Source organism: Chrysemys picta, chromosome 12 (genome assembly GCF_011386835.1).
Source record: "Chrysemys picta bellii isolate R12L10 chromosome 12, ASM1138683v2, whole genome shotgun sequence".
In the NCBI taxonomy this organism is placed as follows: domain Eukaryota; kingdom Metazoa; phylum Chordata; order Testudines; family Emydidae; genus Chrysemys; species Chrysemys picta.
In genome coordinates, this window is record NC_088802.1 from 17,835,700 (window position 1) to 17,856,949 (window position 21,250).

The 21,250-nt window shown below is 52.6% G+C and overlaps 1 protein-coding gene and 1 pseudogene across 1 annotated transcript in view; both read right to left on the reverse strand.

The window, feature by feature from the left end:
- The window catches only part of LOC101935336 (zinc finger protein 850), a 140,009-nt gene extending 122,190 nt beyond the window's left edge, over positions 1–17,819 (reverse strand). Inside the window, exon 1 of the mRNA XM_065564755.1 lies at positions 17,701–17,819. The gene's annotated coding sequence lies outside the window, so the exon portion shown is untranslated. The remainder of the gene's footprint in view (positions 1–17,700) is intronic.
- Positions 1,501–21,250, reverse strand: part of LOC101934474 (zinc finger protein 569-like) — a 30,131-nt pseudogene continuing 10,381 nt past the window's right edge.

Here is a 21,250-nt window from a genome sequence, read left to right on the forward strand (position 1 = left end):
TGGTTCAGGGACTGGTGCACGGGGATCACAGCCCAACTCACTCCATTTCGACTCTGGCCCCCACCAGGTGTCAACAGCACTCACTCGAGTTTGCTCTGGTGCCCCCTCTTCTGAAATGGGGGCTGGGCCTGGGACATTCTGGAGTGGGCAGTGGGGCAGCCAGTACTGCTCCTCCTCCCCAATGAGCAGGCTCCTGTGTGACCCCCAACACACCCAGGAATAGAGCCCTAGGTACCTGCCTATATGGCCTATCCCTTAATCCATCTCTCACTGCACTGGATTCCTCCAGGGTTGGGGGTCTGGAGGGGAGGGAGTTGATTCACTAGCTGTTGTATCCAGAGGTGGGAAAGAGAGACAGAGGAGGCTGCTCTCAATCTGTCTCTGTTTTTTGCTCCATGAGGATCTGGAAGCCTGGACTGCGCAGCTGCTGCTCCCCCAGCAGGCTATGTGCTGGGAAGAGATCTTCATCAAAGCCCCCTCTGTGCCCAGCCCGGGTGGGACGTTCACGAGACTGACTCTGCAGTCCAGGGGCACCTGCCTGGGAAGGCCCCATCCCCTTTCCCAAGGACTCTGCAATGAAACCCAAAGTAAAACAGGAAATGGGGGGAGTCTGACATTGGGAGACCCCATGGCCCAATGGTGACAGCACTGTCCTGAGAGCTGTGGGCATCCCCTGTTCAAATCCTTTCCCCCCATCAGGCAAAGGCTAGAACTGAACCTGGGTCTCTCACAGTAGGGTGGCTGCTCCAACTACTGGGCTAGGAGTTTACAAGAAGAATCACCCCACACCCGCATCTGCTGGCTTTTCTGGGTGGCACTTGACATCATTCTCACAAGAGCACAGGCCCCTGAGCCCTAACACTCCAGCAGAGGGGTTCCCAGTGGTGCATTCCCAGGCAGAGGTGCTGGAAGGCTGCTCAGCGCACCCAGGACTGGGATTCACCCGGCTTTCACGTGCTCTGTGCCAGCTGGGTGTTAGCCCCCTACCAGATCCAGCCCCTCAGCCACTGGAGCGTTCTCCCCCGGGTAGGGTGACCAGATCGCAAGAGTGAAATATCAGGACACATTGGGCGAGCAGGGGTGGAAGGTGGGGGTGGGGGAACAACAACGACAGACACAGGTGCACAGAGCCATGAGAGGAGGCCCTACGAGAGGGGTTGTACGGCCCCTGCTGCAGCCCGCACCACAAGACACAGGGCAAGGACTCATGGCCCCAGCTCCAGCCCTCAGTAGAAGCCACGGGGCCAGGGGCACAGGGCTCCGGCTCCAGCCCCCGGCTGAAGCTGCAGGACAGGGGCGCAGGATCCTGGTTGCCAAGTCAGATCCAGTTGCAGGGCAGGGGAGTGAAGGGTCCCGGTTCTAGCTCTGGCTCCAGCCGCAGTCACAGAGGGGAGGCCCCAGTCCTGCCTTCAGCCCTAGCTTCAGCCACTGACAGCTGAAGCAAACTACATCACAAAGGTCTGGAATCAGTGAGTCTAAATTATAGACTTAATCGTAATACATATTTAAAACATACAGATTTATTTGAACACTAAACAAAGAACAGGGGTAAAGGGCCGGGTTTTTTATTCAGTCAATAAATCAACTTCCCAATTTGCATCTCTCTCAGATATGCCAGAAGTCTAGTACTTTTTGGCTGACTTTGCCATAGCCATAACTTGCTTCTGGGCAATCACAAAGCTGTAGAAGTCCTTGCAACTCATCTGGAAATTCATTTGGACAAGGGTTTCACTCCGCACCAAGTCTATGCTGCTTCGATTCCGGACATCAGTCCATGCACCTTTCATGATTGAAAATGCACGCTCAGAGTATGCATTGCTTATGGGTATACTGAGCACGTATGACACCAGCTTTGCCATGTTCGGGAATTCAGTGCTACTGTCCTTGTTTCTCAGCACTTGAGACCAGAGTTCCCCAACTGAATAGTTTCCAGGCTCCAACTTGGAGTTGATGTCTTTGATGATACAGTACTCATCATAGAACTGATCAAGATCCACTGTTTTCTGAAGGTTTACAGCTGTCACGGCTGCAGACAGATCCTTGAATTCGAATACCCTATTAACTTTGATGTTCAAGCACTGGGTATTGAACAAGTAGCCAGCTGTTGAAAAATCAAACCATTTCTCCAAATATAGGATCGACACATGGTAAAAGTTCAGGAAGTCTTTCTGGAGACATGCAGCAGTGACAGGCAGCATCTCAGTTAATGCACTTTCAACTTTGGAGCCAAAGAATTTGTCATTTTTCCATTGCTGAAGTTTAGTTCTCAGAGTATTCATTATGCCATACACTTCACATGCTGTCATACTCTCATTTTCCAAACAGAGCACAGTATCATTGAAGATTTTCAGGACATTCTGGAGGAAAAACAGATGAACCTCAACTTCGCTAGGCCCCTCACCTGGTTCACCGTTTTCCCTGTCCGAGAACAGCATCCATAGAAATTTTGGACACTTCTCACTGCCCAGAGAAACAAAGTAGCACTTAACAGCCTGCCACGTATTTACAAGCCTGTTTACAGCTGGGAAAAGACTCAACCAGCGCGTTGGAACATGGCGCAGTAAAGTGGCATACTCCATATCCACAAAGTCAAACATATCCTTCAGGGCTGCTACTCTCTTAGCAGAACTGCTGAAATGATTGAACATCTTAATCACCAGAGTCTCAATGTCAACTTGTAGGGTATTGCTACCATGTTTCACGGCATTGTGCACAATATGGGCAGGGCAGTTCGCTGGCAAGATATTTTCATTTTGTTTTTTTAAATTCTGGTACACTGATTGTTGCTTTTCATAATTCACATTTGCACTATCAGCACAGTAGGAAGACACTTTGTTTAGGTCTAGTTTGTGGGTCGCAAGTTTTTCAAGTAATGTGTTGCTTATTGCCTCTGCGGTCTCTTCGCTTTGCTCATAGAAGTCTAACAGTTTATCTTGGACCCCATGTTCAGGTGTCCAGTATCTCAGTGATAAGGGGAAAGTTTTCATATTGCCCGTGTTAGATGCATCTGTGGCAACTGAGAAATAGGGACCATCTGGCTTGCTGAGGTCTTTTAAAAATTCTGTTGAGAGCAGTGACAGCACATTTTTGAGCAATGCCTCCGCTTTAGTCCGGCCACAGCTGACGTGCTTTGCAATCGTTGAATCTGGATAGAAGGTAGGTGCCAGTTTAAGTTCACAGTCACACGAGCGATAGGAGTGTTGATGGACTACTGTGTGGTAAACTTGAGTTAGCTCAACAGCGATAACCTTGTTATTGAAGGATTCATTTGGCTTGCTGAAAAAATGTGAGATCATGGTATTGCTCTTGTGAGTCTGGGTGTTTTGTCCATGATTTTTTGATTCAGCATGATGCTTAACATCAGCCTCACCGCCATGGCAAATGGGAAATTCCTTCCTGCATGCTTTACAAAAGGCTTTTGAATCACACACATAGGATTTCCGAATCCAGGTGTAAGTGGCTTCCCATTCTGTCATGTATCTGCACTGTCTCTTTTGTTTTTTGGTAGTTGGCTCCTCCCTTGCCGTTGCCATTTCAGGTGGGGTTTTCGGCTGAAGACCGTTAGCTAGATAGCTAGCCACTGAAAAGAACTGCTCAGTCTCTGTGCTTCTTACGTGTTATTACGTGCCCACTGTAGTTTGTCCTACGGTATGCACTGTGGTTCAGAACTGTACACTACTGTAAATTTGCGTTACACCGGAAAACAACCTGAAAAACCAAAAATGCCAGTAGATAACCAATCACAATCAGGTTTAATGGGACATTCCCAATCAACTAATTTTCTATTTCACTACCAAAAGTAAAATTTTACCTGAATATCGGGACAATGGCGCCCGATTGTACATCAAGCAGATGAACACTGCCAGGTGCAATCCCTGCTTGCTAATGTGGGCAAGTGAACTGGGCAGCAGCCTAGCAGTGCTCAGCTCCAGCCTGCCCTGTGTAGAATCAGCATGTGCAGAGGCGGATAGTGTAGACAAGCCCCCAGAGCCCTCCCCATCTAGTGCCCCATCCATGGCTGCAGGGGTATTGCTCCTAGAAGTCACAGATCAGCTACATGCCATTGTAGGAATCCTTCTGCTTCATACATTCCTCTCTACCCATAAAGTTTAACTGACATTGCTCACTGTATTTTGCCTGTCAGTTTTGATCAAGCCCATCTAAAGAGGGGATGCATGTTTAAAATATCACAGCATAAATCATTTGAATCAAATACAGGTTTGCATTAAAGCTTTGGTGGGTTATTTGTGGCTAAAGTTATTTTAAATCTTCAAAATTTGCCATCATGAAGTGGGATGCCATATACTGGTCAGAATAATCATTGACTCTGAATGCAAATCATCCTTTCCATACCAATGTTTGTCTCGCCTATGTGTGTGTGAGTGGATGGTTTTTACAAGACTTTGAGTCCAGTCGGGAGAGGAACCCCCCCCGCGCCGGTGCCACTTCCCCTGCCAGGCCGCTGGGGCTGTAGGGCCAGCAGCAGTGACCCTGTCTGCCAGCTGCGAGCGAGCAGGAGCGGGCGGAGGGCCAGAGTCAGCGGACCGACCCGGCCACACCATTAATTGCAGTGTAGACACTCTGGCTCAGGTTGTAGCCTGAGCTCTGGGACCCCCCTACCTCACAGAGCCCAGGCTTCAGCCCAAGCCTGAATGTCTACACCACAATTAAACAGCCCCTTAGCCCGAACCCTGTGAGCCCAAGTCAGCTGGCCTGGACCAGACGCAGGTGTCTAATTGCAATGTAGACATACCCTGAGATGTGGCCACAGCATGTGGAATACAGACTTTTTCTCCCCTCTTCTGCACTGTGAGCATGTTGCAGCTATTTTTTAAGCATTATGAGGCTTTGTTGCACCATGTGTTCACTTGTAATCAGTAAGTTTGAATACAGAATGTGGGATCAGTCCTGCAGTCTGTACTAAGGGAAAACATCCAAGCTTTATTTTGATTAGACTAGTTATCTTGTCTGTGCCATGGGCTAGATAGATTGTGGCTTCCGAGCCCCTGCCTTGCATGCAGTGGTGGTGAAAAGCACTACCTCAGAAGGCACACACTCTCTAGTACTGCTCCTTGAGCATGGCATGTGTGTGGTGCCCTTTGCATAAGCCCACATTGATTTACCAGCAACTTCTTTGCGCGCGGGGGGGGGGGGGGGGCAGAACAAGAGGCCCCCCAAGCATAGGCAGCAGGTTTGTATAATTTTTGGTGGTGCCCCCCCGCTCCCGCCCTGTAAGCCGATATAAATTGAAGCTACAACACGTCAGCGCCACAAGATTACAAGGGTCAATTAAAAGTGGAAAGTCAGAATACTTCAATATACAGTATTATATTTTGTTGCACCTGTTGTGACGAAGTGGGAATGTTCTTAATGTTTTCTCTGAATGCTGTGTGGGTGCCTCAGTTTCCCCTGCAAGGTGCCAACTGAAGGTGTTGGGGACAAAGAGATCAGATGGCCTCCTTGTCCAGAAGAGACACAAAGGCCAGAGGAGGGAGTGTCAGTTTGGAGCTGGCTGGGAAAATGGGGAGAGGCCCAGAACTTGGGTCTGGGCTCTCCACCCCCACAAGATGGACCTGACTGAGAGGTCCTGTTTTCTGTACCTACAAGCTCTGTTTTAGACTGTGTTCCTGTCATCTAATAAACCTTCTGTTTTACTGGCTGGCTGAGAGTCACGTCTGACTGCAGAGTTGGAGTGCAGGGCCCTCTGGCTGCCCCAGGACCTGCCTGGGCGGACCCGCTGCGGGAAGCGCACAGTGTAGAAGGGCATGCTGAATGCTCCGAGGTCAGACCCAGGAAGGTGTAAGCTTCTTGCCCTGGAAACAGTATGCTCAGAGAGAGGAGGTTCCCCCAGAGTCCTGACTGGCTTTGAAGGAGTGGTTCCAGAGCATCCCAGCATCCCCTTCCACACCATGCGCTTCCCAGAAGTCCACCCAGGCACTGACACTCCCTCCTCTGGCCTTTGTTTCTTTTCCAGGCATTAGGAGGCCACCTGATCTCTTTGTTCTCCAACACCTTCAGTTGGCACCTTGCAGGAGAGTGGCCCAGGCCATCAGTTGCCCGGAGGCAGGATTTTGGCCATTCTCTGTGCAGCCGGCATCACACTGGCCCACTAGGGCTCTACAACAATCATACCCCCTTATCCCAACATCTAGATACTTCAGAAATGCATAGGGGAAACTGAGGCACCCACACAGTATTCAGAGAAAACATTAAGAACATTCCCACTTCGTAACACCTGTATACGACTAATTATATACTTTAAAGGGTGTAAAATAACCAAGTATTGTGCTAAACACAATGATACTCCAAACTGACCACCAACTTTAAGTTGCGTGTTTTTCCCCTCAGGTGAGGGCTCTGGGGTGGGGCTGGAGTGTGGCTGCCCCCCAAATCCTGCCACCCTAGGCGACCACCTAGTGGAAGTGCCAGCCCTGCATGTGTGGCCTCCCCTGCTCCTGCCCCTCACCATAGCCTCACTGGGGATGGGGCTGCCCCTTGCCCAGTGTGGGGCAGGAGTGGGGACTGCAGGGTGGTGGCTGTGGGGGGTGTGTGTGTGTCACAAAACTCACCCAAGCCCCAGCTGCTCAGGACTAGGAAGCTCCCCTCCCCCATCTCCCCTGTGGTGGGTGGGTGCTGGGGGGGGAGGGGACTGCCATCACATGTGGCTTCCTTCCTCCCCTGCTGCAGCCTGCTGCCCCTCACTGGGGGTGGGGGATGGGGATGCCCCTTGCCCAACGTTGGGCAGGAGTGAGGGCTGCGGGGTGGGGTGGGGGGGTGGATCACAGGGTCAAACACTCACAGAAGCCCCAGCAGCTGCTCAGGTGAGTGAGATCCACTCCAGATGTCCATCTCCTGGCAGGAAGTCCCCTTGGCGTCTCCTCCAGGTGGGGTGGGGAGGGGCTGCCAAACACATGTGTGCCTCCTCCCCCTTCCCCTCCTGCTGCTCTTGTGCGATAGCCCTTAGGCAGAAGCAGCCGCAGTGGCAAAGCAGAAGCAAGCAAGGGAGAGGCACTGGGCTCTTTTCTTTCAGGCAGGGAAGCTCCGGGGTGGGGGGTGGCCTGCGGGGCCCGGGGCCCGCTCCCGGCAGGGCCAAGGGAGAAACCCAGCTCCAAATATAGGTGGAGCACAGCCCCCAGGCTTGAATATTCCTGGTGCTCAGGCACCACGCGCCCATATAACCTGCCGCCCCTGCCCCCAAGCTTGGGCAGATTGGCAAGAGCAAGAGAGGTAAGGGCTGGGCTCACCCCGTTTCCTAAAGCCTTGCAGCCCCCAGCTGGGGCGAGCGGGGGTCTCCCCCGAGCCCACCCCGCTCCCTTCTCCGCAGCTGTTCGGAATCGGAGTCACTTTGCCCAGCACCCTCCCTGGGAGTCCCCCCTTTGGCCACCAGGTTCCACACCAGCTTGGCCATTCCCCCACTGGGTAGCCATGCAAAATATAGGGGAAACTGAGGCACACAGGCTTCATCGAAATCTTTCAGAACATTTGTCATAACTTGAGTCTCCCTCCCCCCAACCCTGCTGGACAGTCGCCCTCCTTGGCTTATTTCTTTCCTCCCCTATTTTATTTTCACCCCCCCCTCCCCAATCACTCAATGTCCCCACCCCCCACTGGCGCCTTCCTCCACAAGAGAGGAGCTGCTTCCCAGCGGGCTGGGGGGTGTAGGTACTGCTATGCTTAGCCCCCTCCCGAAGGAAGGTGGCTCCCTGCCCCCGTGCTCACCGGGGCCAGCGGCCCCCTGCATCAGCAGAGCAGAACGGGGCTCTATAAAAGCCCCCCCCCCAGCACCCCGCGCTCTCGCTGCCTCCCGGCGGATCCCCCCCCAGGCCCACACACAGGCCAGCCGCAGCAAAAGCAGGAGTAAGTTGATTGCTTACCCGGAGCAGCCCGCAGCAAGCAGCCACCAGGTCCCGCTCTGGCTCCTGGCCTGGAGGGTCGCGTGGCTGGGGGTCGGGTCAAGTCGAGGCGGGCGCGGGAACTACAAGCCACGCCCCCCCCCAGCATGCAGCCCAGCTGCGGAGAACTCCTCCCTGCCTGCCTCACTCTGTGTGTGCCTCGGGCTGCTGCTGCATGGCGGACGCCAGCTGGGAGCTCAACTGTGCAGCGCTGCCCCAGGGCCCTGGAAGAACAAGTGAATGGCACTGGTGGCGCCGGCTTGCCGCGGTCCACCAGATAACGGGACAAAGTGCGTCCCGACCAATGTAAGGTCGGGTCGTGGGACAAGTCCCCTAAAATCAGGACCTCTGGTCACCCTACCCCCGGAGTACACCAGCCCTGCCTTTGCCTTGCAGGGTAACAACAGATCCCAGCTCCTGAGTCCCTTCAAAGTGTGCCCCTAGGGTATCCACCCCCCTAACACCGGATACCCACGGAAATCCCTGATCTGCAGCTCCCCGAGGACCAGTGCACCTCTCCAACCCTGAGAGCATCCCAATGCCAGAGGGCCAGGGGCTCCCTGGGAGCTGGCAGTGAGTTTCAGCTGCCTTGACCAGCCCAACTCACTGGGGCCATGATCGGTATCTAAAAGGTGTCACTGGAAACTAACAACTCACTGATCAGCCAGATTCTGGCATGATGATACAACATGAAGCATTAGAAACACCTGCTGCAAGATGTTATTAAAATGTAAGCCTTGCCTAACAACACATCACCCCTCTCCCCCAGGCAAAGGAATGTGGTTCTTCCCCCTGCTTGCATGTGTCTGCAATGTAAATGGAGCGAGGACAATGAAATGACATTTACATGAAGGGCAGACAAAGCCAGTAGGCAAACCAATGTGGAAGATGCCACTTCCCACTCTCAATGGGAGATGGAAGCCACAGCTGCACAAAAACGTCCTGCCTCCTGAAGCAAAGTCATTGAACTCTGGAAGCTATAAGGAAGGATAAGATTATTTCACAGAAGTCACGGATTCCATGATGTTCAGACTTCAGAGACATCTGTGAGATTTTCCGTTTCAGAGGCGGAGGGTCCCCCAGAGCTCTCAGCCGTGGCGGGGCACCCGGAGTTGTCAGCCACCCCGCAGCGGGGAGGATTGGGCTCTCAGTCTCCCCTCCCCCCAAAAACCCTCGAGCTTCAGTCATCACCCCGTAAGCCTCCCCCCATTATTTTTAGTAAAAGTCACAGACAGGTCGTGGGCTTCTGTGATTTTTTGTTTATTACCCATGACCTGTCCGTGACTTTTACTAAAAATAGCCGTGACAAAATGTGAACCTTAGATATAACCAGGCCACAAAGCCAGCTTGGCATCCATTACTGGGCAGATCCAAGAAGGCCAAGCTCCTGTACATCTGAGAAAAGTGGAACCTTCCAGCCAAGGGGGCCGAAAGTCCCCAGACACTGAATCTAGGTGAGACACCTGCTAAGACCAAGACACGGCTTTACTGAAGATAAATATAGTCACTAGAAAGCACGTTTTGTTTGTAACCTCCCTGGCCCTTTCACTCTTACTAGACATTCCTTAACCCTGTGGTGCAGGAGAATAAACTTATTTTTAGTTTTACAACAAACCATCTCCGTGCTGCAGATCACAATGAAATGCGAATCCTCTGCTAACCTAACAGGGTGGGGCTGTGCCCTGTCTCTTTAAGAGAGCAGAAAAGTTACTGAAGTTCTGTGAGTGCTACGCTCAGGAGGCTCTGACACTACAGGGCAGTCGGCTTTGGGGAGACTCAGGTTTGGGGGGCGAGTTGGGGTGACTCGGCAAAGAGGAACCGAAGCTGGTGGAAGCCAGTGAGAGGCGCTGGTGCTGTGCGCAGGCTGCAGGTGTGAGGGCTCTGAACCACGGCTGCAAAAGAGAGAGACACCCAGGATTACAGGGCAGGCGATGACACTGGTCTGGGTTGAACCCCTCAACATCACAACATCACTGGACCAGTCTGACTGAAGACCACTGCTCTGGTATCACATACAGCACTGGAATTTGCTGACAGCAAAACAAAAGGACATTTATTTGAAGAGAGACAAGAGATCCAAACAGAAACAAGGGGAGGGATGGAGTCACATGGTCATGTGCAAAACCAAAATCAGAAAGGTCGAACTAGGGCCTACACTCATTAGAAGTTCCCTATTCTGTCTGATAAACTAGCTCCTCAACCCAAAGTTCAGTCTGTCACAGGGTGCGCTAGCCCCAGCCTTCCACAAACCACCCTGGAGGACAGTGAGATGAGGAACTGGGAAGGGGACAAGATCCCTCCAGGAGAACTCGGTCACTCAGACGATCACTTTGCTAATGGGGGCTCAGAATCAATAAGATGCTCAGGGTCAGTTTGACCAGGAAGAGTGGCGGAGGGGCAGAGGACATGTGCTAGCTAATCCCCACCACTTCTCCCCCCACAAAAGGCCCCGTGGGAATCAGTTCCTCTCAGTGGTGCTGTCTGAATGCAGAGGGGGCAAGGAGAAGGTGCAGAGGGGGTGAGTGATGAGGCAGCACCTCTTTACTCCTGTGCTCTCCCTCGCCTCTTATCCCATGATCCCCAAACACTCGATAGCCCAGCACCCAGCTCCACCAGCCCCAACCATTCAATCCCCATCGCCCTGGTGCCTTAACATTGGATCCCCCAGAGCCCAGCGCCTGGGGGATTTGGGGAGGGGAGGAGTTATCAGCCCCCAGGGACACTCCCCCTGCAGGGAACAGCTCCAGGTCAGTTGGGGAGCCCAGCCTAGGGGCTGGGGAAGTTCAGGGGTGGGGACAGGTGTATAGAGTGAAGGTGGGGCCTGGCCCAAGTGTCCTTCTCATCTCCATGGCAAGGGAATCCCGGCTGGGAGGGGAAGGGAGAGGGGGGAACTTCAGCCAGGCAGAGGGAGCAGCTGGAGGAGTTTCTTTCTCTCCCTTCCCCCGCCTGTTACCCATCAGCTCAGCAGTCAGGGCTGCAGCAGGGAGGAGGGGCTGCATCATCTCGTATAACCCACAGGAAACTTTTCCCCACAATCGAGGCATTTGTGGGGTTTCTCTCCAGTATGGATTTTCTGATGTCTCGTAAGGGTTGATCTCTGAGTGAAACTTTTCCCACAGTCCAGGCATTTGTAGCTTCTCTCTCCTGTGTGGATTCTCTGATGTCTAAGAAGGTATGAGCTGTGACAGAAGCTCTTCCCACACTCCAGGCATTTATGGGGTTTTTCTCCTTTGTGGATCATCTCATGTGAAATCAGGTTTGATCGCTGAGTGAAACTCTTCCCACAGTCTAAGCATTTATAAAGTTTCTCTCCTGTGTGGATTTTCTGGTGTGTAGTAAGGGCTGATCGCTGAATGAAGCTTTTCCCACAGTCCAAGCACTTGTGGGGTTTCTCTCCTGTGTGGATTTTCTCATGTGAACTAAGGGTTGATCCGTGAGCGAAACTTTTCCCACAGTCGAGGCATTTGTGAGGTTTAGCTCCAGTGTGGATTCTCTGATGTCTGATAAGGATGGATCTCTGTGTGAAACTGTTCCCACAGTTGAGACACTTATAGGGTCTCTCTCCTGTGTGCACTCTCTGATGCGTATTAAGGTGTGAGCTCTGACTGAAGCTTTTCCCGCAGTCCAGACATTTATAAGGTCTCTCTCCTGTGTGGATTCTCCCATGTTTAATAAGCTGTGAGCTGTCACTGAAAGTTTTCCCACAGTCCAAGCACTTATGGTTTTTTTCGCCTGTGTGGATTCTCTGATGAGCGATAAGGTTCGATTTCTGAATGAAGCTTCTCCCACAGTTGAGACATTTATAAGGTTTTTCTTTCTTGGGATTTGTCTGCTGGACTGAGGTTTCCTCAGGATTCTTGCATCCTACCCCATATTCAATGGATTCATCCTCTTTCTTCATTGGGTGGATTCCCAGCTGCCTCTCTGATCTCTGCTGACTCCTCCAAGCTTTTCTCTGTTTCAAGGATTGGGAAAAATCCCCTTCAGCTCTTCTCAAAAAGTTCCCCTGCAGTTCCACTTGCTCGGGATCTACCTGTTGTGGATTCTTCTCCTTGTTCTCACTCATCATGGTCTCATCACCTATTGGGAGAGAGAATCCAGACAGGAGTCATTCCCTGTGCCGGACAGAACGGGGAGCAGCAAACAGGGGAAAACACAACACGATAACTGTTGGGGAGATGGAGAAATTGGATTTTGCCTCCACATCCCACCCAAACACTCTTAGGCAAGAAAAGTCGGGGAGGAAACTTCATACAGCTAAAGGATGGGTGGGAAGCCATGGGTGATATCTGCAATGATGATACCATACTGGCTGGCTACCTCGAGGAGATTGATAGCAGCCCACCTTTGGGTCTCAGCTTTTTCATTCACTCGCCAGATGGTTTGTGTGTCAGTTTCACCAATTCCTCACCTGTGTGTCTGCCTCTTGGGAGATCCAGGACCCACAGCTCGTCCCCTCGTTCCAGCCGGGTGATCAGGTCAGGTTTGGGAATGGGAAATCCTGCTCGGAGTGGGGGAGTCCATCAGGAAGATGAAGGTGCATGGAGTATTGAGAGAGTACTGGTCACAAAGAACATTCCCTGAGTTTAACCTGCCCCCATGCTAGAGTGACCAGACAGCAAATGTGAAAAATCAGGACAGGGGGTGGGGGGTAATAGGAGCCTATATAAGAAAAAGACCCAAAAATCAGGACTGTACCTATAAAATCGGGACATCTGGTCACCCTACCCTGTGCTGAGCTGGGGGATTGTGGAATCCAAAAGGACGGGAACATGGTCATTGTAATTATGCAGATGTGGAATCTTAAACTGGGACATGGCCACTGAGCCCCCAGGGAGAGGCAGATGTCTGTGTGGGGAGGAGCTGTCACAGCTTCACTGGGGGTTTCCAGGATCTGTGCATTCTGGGGGACTTGCTGATGCAGACACAGGTCTGGTGTCAAACCCCTGCCTAGTTCTAAACCTCCAGAGCCTTCCCCATGGCTGGAGCCAGTCCCAGCAATGGAGGATCATAGGGGATGGTGAGTGTAAAATAAGAGACACAAGGTGGGTGACGCAATATCTTTTCTTGGGCCATCTCCTGTGGGTGAACATAAGAACAGCCACACTGGGTCAGACCAACGGTCCATCTAGCCCAGTGTCCTGTCTTCCGACAGCAGCCAATGCCAACTGCTTCAGAGGGAATGAACAGAACAGGTGATCATCAAGTGATCCAAAACAAAATAACAAGCTTCAAAAGCTTCTCTCTTTCACCAACCATATTTGGTCCAATCAAAGGTACTGCCTTCCCCACCTTTTGTCCGTCTATCCTGGGATGAACGGGGCCACACCAACAGTACAAACAAGTGATAAATAATACAAACAGGACCATACACTGCTTCTGCCTCTTTGAAAGCCGGATGGATGGGGATGAATTAGCGTGTCCATTAGGTTTATGACTCCCCGATCCCATTGGAGGGGGCATGAAGATGAAAGTCTCTCCACACTAGGTCTATGGACTCTGGGATCCATTCCCCTCTGATCGAACTGAGCAGGGAAGAACTCACCAGATTCAGACACACAGACCCCACAGTTTCTAATAGCTGAAGGCACAGGAATCCCTTACCCAGCGAGGTCACCATCTCATAGTTCTCCTGCATGACGTCCCTGTAGAGGGCTCTCTGAGTGGGGTCCAACAGCGCCCCCTGTCCCTGGGTGAAATACACAGCCACCTCCTCGAAGGTCACCAGCATCTGAAACAAGAGTCCCCCACTCAGCACCTGTTTCCCCAGCCACTATCTCACTGTTCATTGTGAGGGTGGGGGGAGGGGAGAAAGTCATTAAAGAGAAAGCTCTGGGAGGGCCAGAGTATGACAATCTAACCCCCACTCTGCTCAGAGCAGCCAGGAGGCTTCAGGGGGTGGGGAAAAGGTGAGAGCTCAGTGTGCCCCCAGCAGACAGAGCAGGGCAGGGTCTTCTCGTTTACCACACGCCTGCCAGCCACAGGCTGATGCAGGAAGCAGAGCTCTGAGCCAGGGACAGGAATCCCAAGAGCTTTCCTTCGTATTTCACAGCAGTCTCTGGCCAGTGGGTTCAGGCTCCAGGGGGGGTGTTTCCTGTTTCAGAAATCAGGTCCCAAGCTGAATGAGTCCCACCAGCTTTATCACACCCTGTCCCCTCCCCCTCCACAACAAAAGCACCAGCAGCTCTCTGAAAATCCCCTACCTGAGCTGGCTCCATCACAGCCATTTCCCTTCCCTGTCTCCTGGAGCGAAACGTGGACGTGATTCCTCAGCCTGTCAGGGCGAGAGGGGCGATGGGGGAGGTTTCAGAAAGGGCTTGAGTCCATTTCACACCCCGATTCCCCCCAGGCTCTCTTCCTGCAGACAGACGCTCTAGACTTTGCCACATTGGGAATACACTCAGGTTATGTCCACACTACAAGTGTTACAGGCACACTGCTATAGTTCTGTAATGTGGAGACTGCCTTCAGCAATGGAAGGGGTTTGTGCATTGGTGTGGGTAATCCACCTCTCCAATTGGCAGTAGCTCGTTCAATGGAAGAATTATTCTTTCTATCAAGCTGCATCCACAATGGAGGTCAGGTTTAAAACAAATAAAAGGAAGTATTTCTTCACACAACGCCCAGTCAACCTGTGGAACTCTTTTCCAGAGGATGTTGTGAAGGTCAAGACCATAACAGGGTTCAAAAAAGAACTGGGTAAGTTCATGGAGGATAGGTCCATCAACCGTTATTAGCCTGGATGGACAGGGATGGTGTCCCTAGTCGGTGTTTGCCAGAAGCTGGGAATGAGCGACAGGGGATGGATCACTTGATGATTCCCTGTTCTATTCACTCCCTCTGGGGCACCTGGCATTGGCCACTGTCGGGAGACAGGATACTGGGCTAGATGGACCTTTGGTCTGACCCAATAGGATCATTCTTATGTTCTGGTCGACCTAACTAGCTCAGGGCTTAAAACTCTTCCTAGCCCTGAGTGATGCAAAAGATGGATCTGATTGTTAACTGTAGACCAGGTCTTACAACACAGACCTGGCCTCTCCTAGCAGGCTAAACCCACTAACACTTCTAAACTCTCCTAGCAACAGAGCTGTCACAGTTCAGGGCAACTGCTCCTGTATTTACACTCAGTGATCCAGCAAGGGCACCTACTAGGCAGCTCCCTAGCTATCGCCTCTTGTGGATGGAGACCCACGTCTCTCTCCCTTCTGACTGGGGTATTTCTAGGCTGTTCCCTGAGTGTGTAAGGAGGCCTGATTTACTCCTCTGCTCTGACATCATACAGTGTAATTCCCCCAGAGATAATTTTCCACACAGCTCTTTCTAGGCTTATTTCATTCTTATGGTAAAAGCACTATAGGAAAAAAGCACTATGGGTGGGGGGAGGGATAGCTCAGTGGTTTGAGCATTGGCCTTCTAAACCCAGGGTTGTGAGTTCAATCCTTGAGGGGGCCACTTAGGGATCTGGGGCAAAAATCAGTACTTGGTCCTGCTAGTGAAGGCAGGGGGCTGGACTTGATGACCTTTGGAGGTCCCTTCCAGTTCTATGAGATAGGTATCTCTCTCTCTCTCTCTCTCTCTCTCTCTCTCTCTATATATATATATAAAACCATATTCAAAACAATAAAAGAACCTACATGCATGCTAATAACTTCCCAGAGACCACCCCCTCTCTGCCACAGGAGCTCGGGCAGGAACAGGCCTTCAAAAGTTTCAAAGCCCCACCATGGCATTTCCCTGGGATTTCAGGTTCATCACACTCTTTGCTCAGAATGAGAACCCATGGCTCTGGGCATGCCTGCACTGGTGAGCTTACAGCTGCGCCGCTGTAAGCTCGCTCGTGTCACCGCTCTATGCTTTCTCCCAAGCTCTTCCCCAGTGACATCATAATGCCACCGCCGCAAGCAGTGGTAGCTCTATTGGTGGGAGAAGCTCTCCCACCGACACTGCGCTGTGCACACTGTCACTCATGTCGGCGAAACTTACGTCGCTCAGGGGTGTGTGTGTTTTTTTCACATCCCTTGGGCAACGTAAGTTTTTGCTGGCATTAAGTGCTAGTGTAGGCAAGAGTCACTCATTCGTCCTGTCTGGCTCTTTGAAGAGACCCTGAGCAGGCAATCAGCCAGCGGGTCTCTGCTCAAAGTGCATTTCCCTCACCCCCAAGTATTCCCTAGGAAATCCATCGCACTAATATTGTTCCCAAAGACCTCTGAAATCCCTAATATCTCCCAGAGATTGCATCAGTCCCATCTTCCACCCAGAGAACTCCCACACAATCCCGCAACAGCACACTAACAGTTGCATTTTTGATACAATGGACTCCCCCAATACTTACACTTCAATCAATACAGATTCATTTAATTCCATAAGGTTTGCCCAGGTTGTTGTCATGTCTGGCACAAGAGTCTCTGAGATAAACACTAGGGAAAGCAGAATCAAAGGAGCCTGACATTGTCCTCAAGGGCGGTGCATCCCCCCAGCAGCACAGGGACCTGGCAGAGACAGGACCTGGCTTGTCCTCTGTCAGCATCTCACTTTGCTCCCAGGAAAGTCAGTCTGCCCAGGGTGATGATGCAGTGGGCAGGCTGGGAGCTGAGAGCCTCTCTCCTCACTACTCCTGCTGCTCCTTTCCATCTCTCCACTCCCCCCTTCTGTCCCCTCCCCTCTGTCTAGGAGAACTGGTGACTGCCCCATTTACATCTGCTCTCCAGTAGAGAGATCAGCTACCTCCTCTGCTAGCAGGAGTGTGAGCTTGGGGGTGTCACCGAGGGCAGCAGCTCTGGGACCTGCAGACACTCGCTGTCCATCTACTACAAACTCACCAGCTGTCCCTGAAAGGGGCCCTTTGTGCAGAGTCACTGTCCTGCCCGGCCCCAGCCCTTTCCCCCGAGTCTCTCCTCACCTGCAGCTCAGGGGCTGGTGTGAGCAGAGCCCAGGGCTGCCCCAGGGGCTGGTTTCACAGGCTGGGCACAGACAGAGGGTTAATGCAGGTCTCTTCCCAGCACAGACCCCGCTTGGGAGCAGCAACTGCTCACTCTGCGCTCCCACATCAAAATGCAGGAGGCAGCAGCGTTTGACCCAGGAAGCTCAACTCCAAGCCTCTAATATCAGGAGCAGAGAGAGAGAGACACACCCACCGCCTCCTCCTCTCCCTTAGCAATAACCAGAGCCCTCTGGTGACAGCGGCTAATGCCTGACTGAGCCTCCCAGTGCTGGCCCTGGAGCCCCCAGGGACAGGCAGACAGGTGCTGATCTCATCTGCCCATCAGGACTCACACCTCATGCTTGCGAACAGTGAATCGGGTTTGACACTCGCTAAGCTCTAAATCCATAGGATGATGGGGGAGCCGCCACTGTATCTCTCCCCACCCTTCTCGCTGCCCTCCGGTTCTCCCTTCCCCAGCCAGTCTCCTCTTCCTCTCACATTTGCTGCCCATCCTCCCCATCCCCCTTTCTCCCCACATCTCCCCCTTTCCTTTGCAATATCCCAACACTCAGAGTTTCCCTCTATTCCAGCCTTGTTCCCCTGGCTCCCCTGCATCGCCTCATGCTCCATGCAGCGCACCCCCTGCCCCCCATCCCATCCCGTCCTGCCCCCTCCATCCCCCTTTCTTACGTTCTTCTCAGTCATCCCTGTTCTCCCCCCACAACCTCCCTTACTCACACCCCTCCTGCCCCTCTCCAGCCCCCTCCCGGCTTCCCCCCCCCCCCGGGCCCAGGGCGGGAATCGCAGCCAGCTCCGCTGGGAGCAGCCTGCGGACAAACCTCCCCCTGCAGCCCGGGGGTGACGGGGGGGTGTCTCTCTCACCTTCCCTCCGAGCGGGGTCCGCCTGGGGCAGGGGCCGGGCCGGGAAGGGGCCTGGCCGGGCTGGGGGCTCTGCCCTGGGAGAGGCTCCTGGGGAGCAGCGGGAAGGGCCCTGCTGGAGATTCCCCTCTCCCGGCTGCAGCCCGGGCTCCGGGCTCCCAGCACCAGCCGCCGGGGCTCGGGGATCTCGCCGGGAGCCAGAGTCACCGCAGCGGCTGCGAGTCACTTCCTGCTGCCGGGACTGAGCCCAGCGATCGCTCCCCCCAGAGCCGCCTCCCAGCTGCGCCTGGGTCCTAGCGATCAACCCATCGCGCTGCAGCCCCCTGCCCCAGACCCTGCCCCCTGGGGCCCCACCGCCCCTGGGCACAGGCAGCTTCTCCCAGCGCTATGCAGGCATCCTGCCTAGAAACCACAGGATCAATGGGAGGACAGAAAGGCCAGGATCCAGGGGAGGGGGGAGAAGAGGGAGGGATGTTTAGGAAGATTGTGGATTGTTCCTGAGAGTTCCCAATAAGGAGTACCCAGGTGTGACGTGATAGGGTCCTGGTCCTAGAGAGGGAGCCCAGAGCTGCAGAAGACACATTTCCCAGTGAAACTGACTCCATGTGTGATTTGCTCTGGTGAGAGATTGGACCAGGGAGCAGTTGGTCAGAGATGGCCTCTTGTCTCCATATCATGCTCCCTAGCTACTAGCCCTGGGCTGGACCTACAAGGTTTAGCCACCCGATGGATGAATCCTATATTAATGACATTGAAGTTATCACTTTGAGGTCTGACAGGGTCTTGTCCCAAGATGAGACCCAGTATTACTAAAATTACTGTTTGATCAGTTGGGGACCCCAATGTGCACGGTTGCAACACTCACACTATAGGAACACTTCTGTATTTGTAAGAGTTTATTAATACATGTAGATAAGTCCCAAACACTCCAGCACAGTAAGGTAAATAGAGATAACACAGACTGTCCATCTGTCCATCCACATACTCACACCATCCCTTGCAGCACAACCTGAAATGTTAGCCATCATCTTCATCAGCACCATCACCTTCATCAGCACCTGCGGCCATCAACCTGGCACCTCCCAAGAGCTACATCTCTCTATCCTCCCGCATGCGGGCTGGGATACAACTTTTATAATATGTTATGCTGATGCTACTCTGTCCCATGCATATTAAACAGGGGTTTCTCCCCTCTTTCTTATGTGTATTTTCACACCCTGCTAGTGTTGGGGTGCTCTTCTCCTATAGGTTAGTATATTAATGATCTCAGCTTATTATCCTATATGTCAATTCATTGCCATGGCACTCTGGTGGTCAGACATCTGCAGACATTCCCATCCTAAGATATCCCAAAGCTGGTGTTAGCTCACGTTTCTGTGGTTGACTGGTGTCATGGACAAACTTCCCTCTTAAACACCCTCTTCGCAGCTCCCCAAAACTGAGGGATAGCCATAGGGCCATTTATCTGTGTCAAAGGTCATAGGCTTCAAGCCTTATGCTAACTGCTGAAGTCAGTGTCTTACAGGTAGGGCCCTACCAAATTCATGCTCTATTCAGGTCAATTTCACAGTCACCGGATTTAAAAAATTGTAAATTTCATGATTTCAGCTATTTAAATCTGAAATTTCACATGTTGTAACTGTAGGGGTCCTGACCCCAAAGGGGATTGTGTGTGTGTGTGTGTGTGGGGGGGGGGTGTCACAAGGTTATTGTAGGGGGTCATGGCATTGCCACCCTTACTTCTGCTCTGCTGTTGGCGGCAGTGCTGCCTTGAGAGCTGTGCAGCTGGAGAGTGGTGGCTGCGAGCCAGGAGCCCAGCTCTGAAGGCAGCGCCACTGCCAGCAGCAGTGCAGAAGGAAGGATGGCATGGCATGGGCTGGTATTGCCACTCTTACTTCTGTGCTGTTTTGGTGGGGTGCTGCCTTCAGAGCTGGACTCCTGGCCAGCAGCCGCCACTGTCTGGCTGCCCAGCTCTGTAGGCAGTACAGAAGTAAGGGTGGCAATACCATGACCCCCCTACAATAACCTTGCAACCACTCCCCATGACCCCCTTTCAGACCAGAACCCTGAGTTTGAGGAATGCTGGTCTCCCCCATGAACTCTGTATAGTATAGGGTAAAAGTACACAAAAGACCAGATTTCATGGACCATGATGCATTTTTCACAACTGTGAATTAGGTAGGGCCCTACTTATAGGATACAGGCCTGGAGGTTCCTTGCGTTACTGCTGAATAAAATAAACACTAAAGCCAGTTCTGCTCCCCAAGCCAGGTCAGGGATTGTCACTGCTGTGCCACCAGGTACGTTCAGTTATTTGTAGGGCTAGACTAACCCCTCACATCCACTCCACCTCCAGGGCATCCCCACTGCCCCTCTCCGGGCCAGCGCAACGTTACAAACTGCTGCAGGCACAATTTACTGTGCAGAGCAATTCCTGACATCTAGCTGGTCTCTTTTTCTGCCTCTGCCTTTCCCCATCCTCTAGTGCAGGGCTAGGAAGCTGTGATGGAGGGGGACCACAGCCTGTCACATTTTGCTCCCATTCGGAAATCTCTCTGTTAAATTTGGGCACACTAAAAAGAAAGGTATTTTTCCAATTTGGAGAAGCATGCTGCAGAGTTAAACCTCAGGGCTATTGTATGTAAAACCCGGCATGAAGGCGGACTTCTTCTTAACATACACACAACGTGACTAGTGCACAGGCAGTGAGTGAATCCCTACTTCGGGGAGGCTAACACACAGGCCCCACCCCTTCTGCCCATGTCTCCCACACACACACAATGGCCAGAGCCCCGAGGCCTCCCCCCTGTGGCCAGAGGAACCCCACCTGTCCCAGCTGCTCAAGCCACCGGCCAGCCCCGCACGAGCCCGGGCCACTGGCCTGACCCCTGGGCCAACCTGAGGCACCCAGGATGGCCCCAGCCCCTGGCGGGCCTGAGCTCCAGGCTGCCAGCTGACACTGACCCCCCACCAGCTTCAGGGAAGAGGGGGAGGGAGACAGGGGTCTCAGGGTGGAACATGGGAGGGGCCACAGCCTGGGTTAGGGGAGGCTTAGCCTGCCCCGGCCTTTGATACCTACTGCCCATGGCTGGCACGTGAGCAGGATTCATCATTGAATTTGGTCCGCTGGTTGGATCATTAGCTTCCCTGGCCCGGGCTGGGTACTGACGGGGAGTGAGACGTGTACATTGATCCATGCCCCCCATGGAGGTGGTGGGATTTCTTTCTTAGTCTCTTTCCACTGTTGATAAGGCTGTACAGTTTCTAGAGTGAACAGACTTTTAATGTCCACAAAAAATAAGTGTAAAGCATCAAGAACAGGATTTGGAATACTTATGAATCCCTTCTAAACACAAACGATTGGGCAGAATATCTAGCACTGTTCCTCAAACAGACTCCCTCTCTCCCCAATCCCCTCCCGTCACTGTTACTCGCATCGAACAAGTTGTCAACACCAAATTCTGCACTTTGGCACAGGTAAGTGTCATTTCAGAGACATCATTTTCTCAGCCCTTTTCCTCACTGCTACAAACTGAAGTGCCCTGTCCAGGCT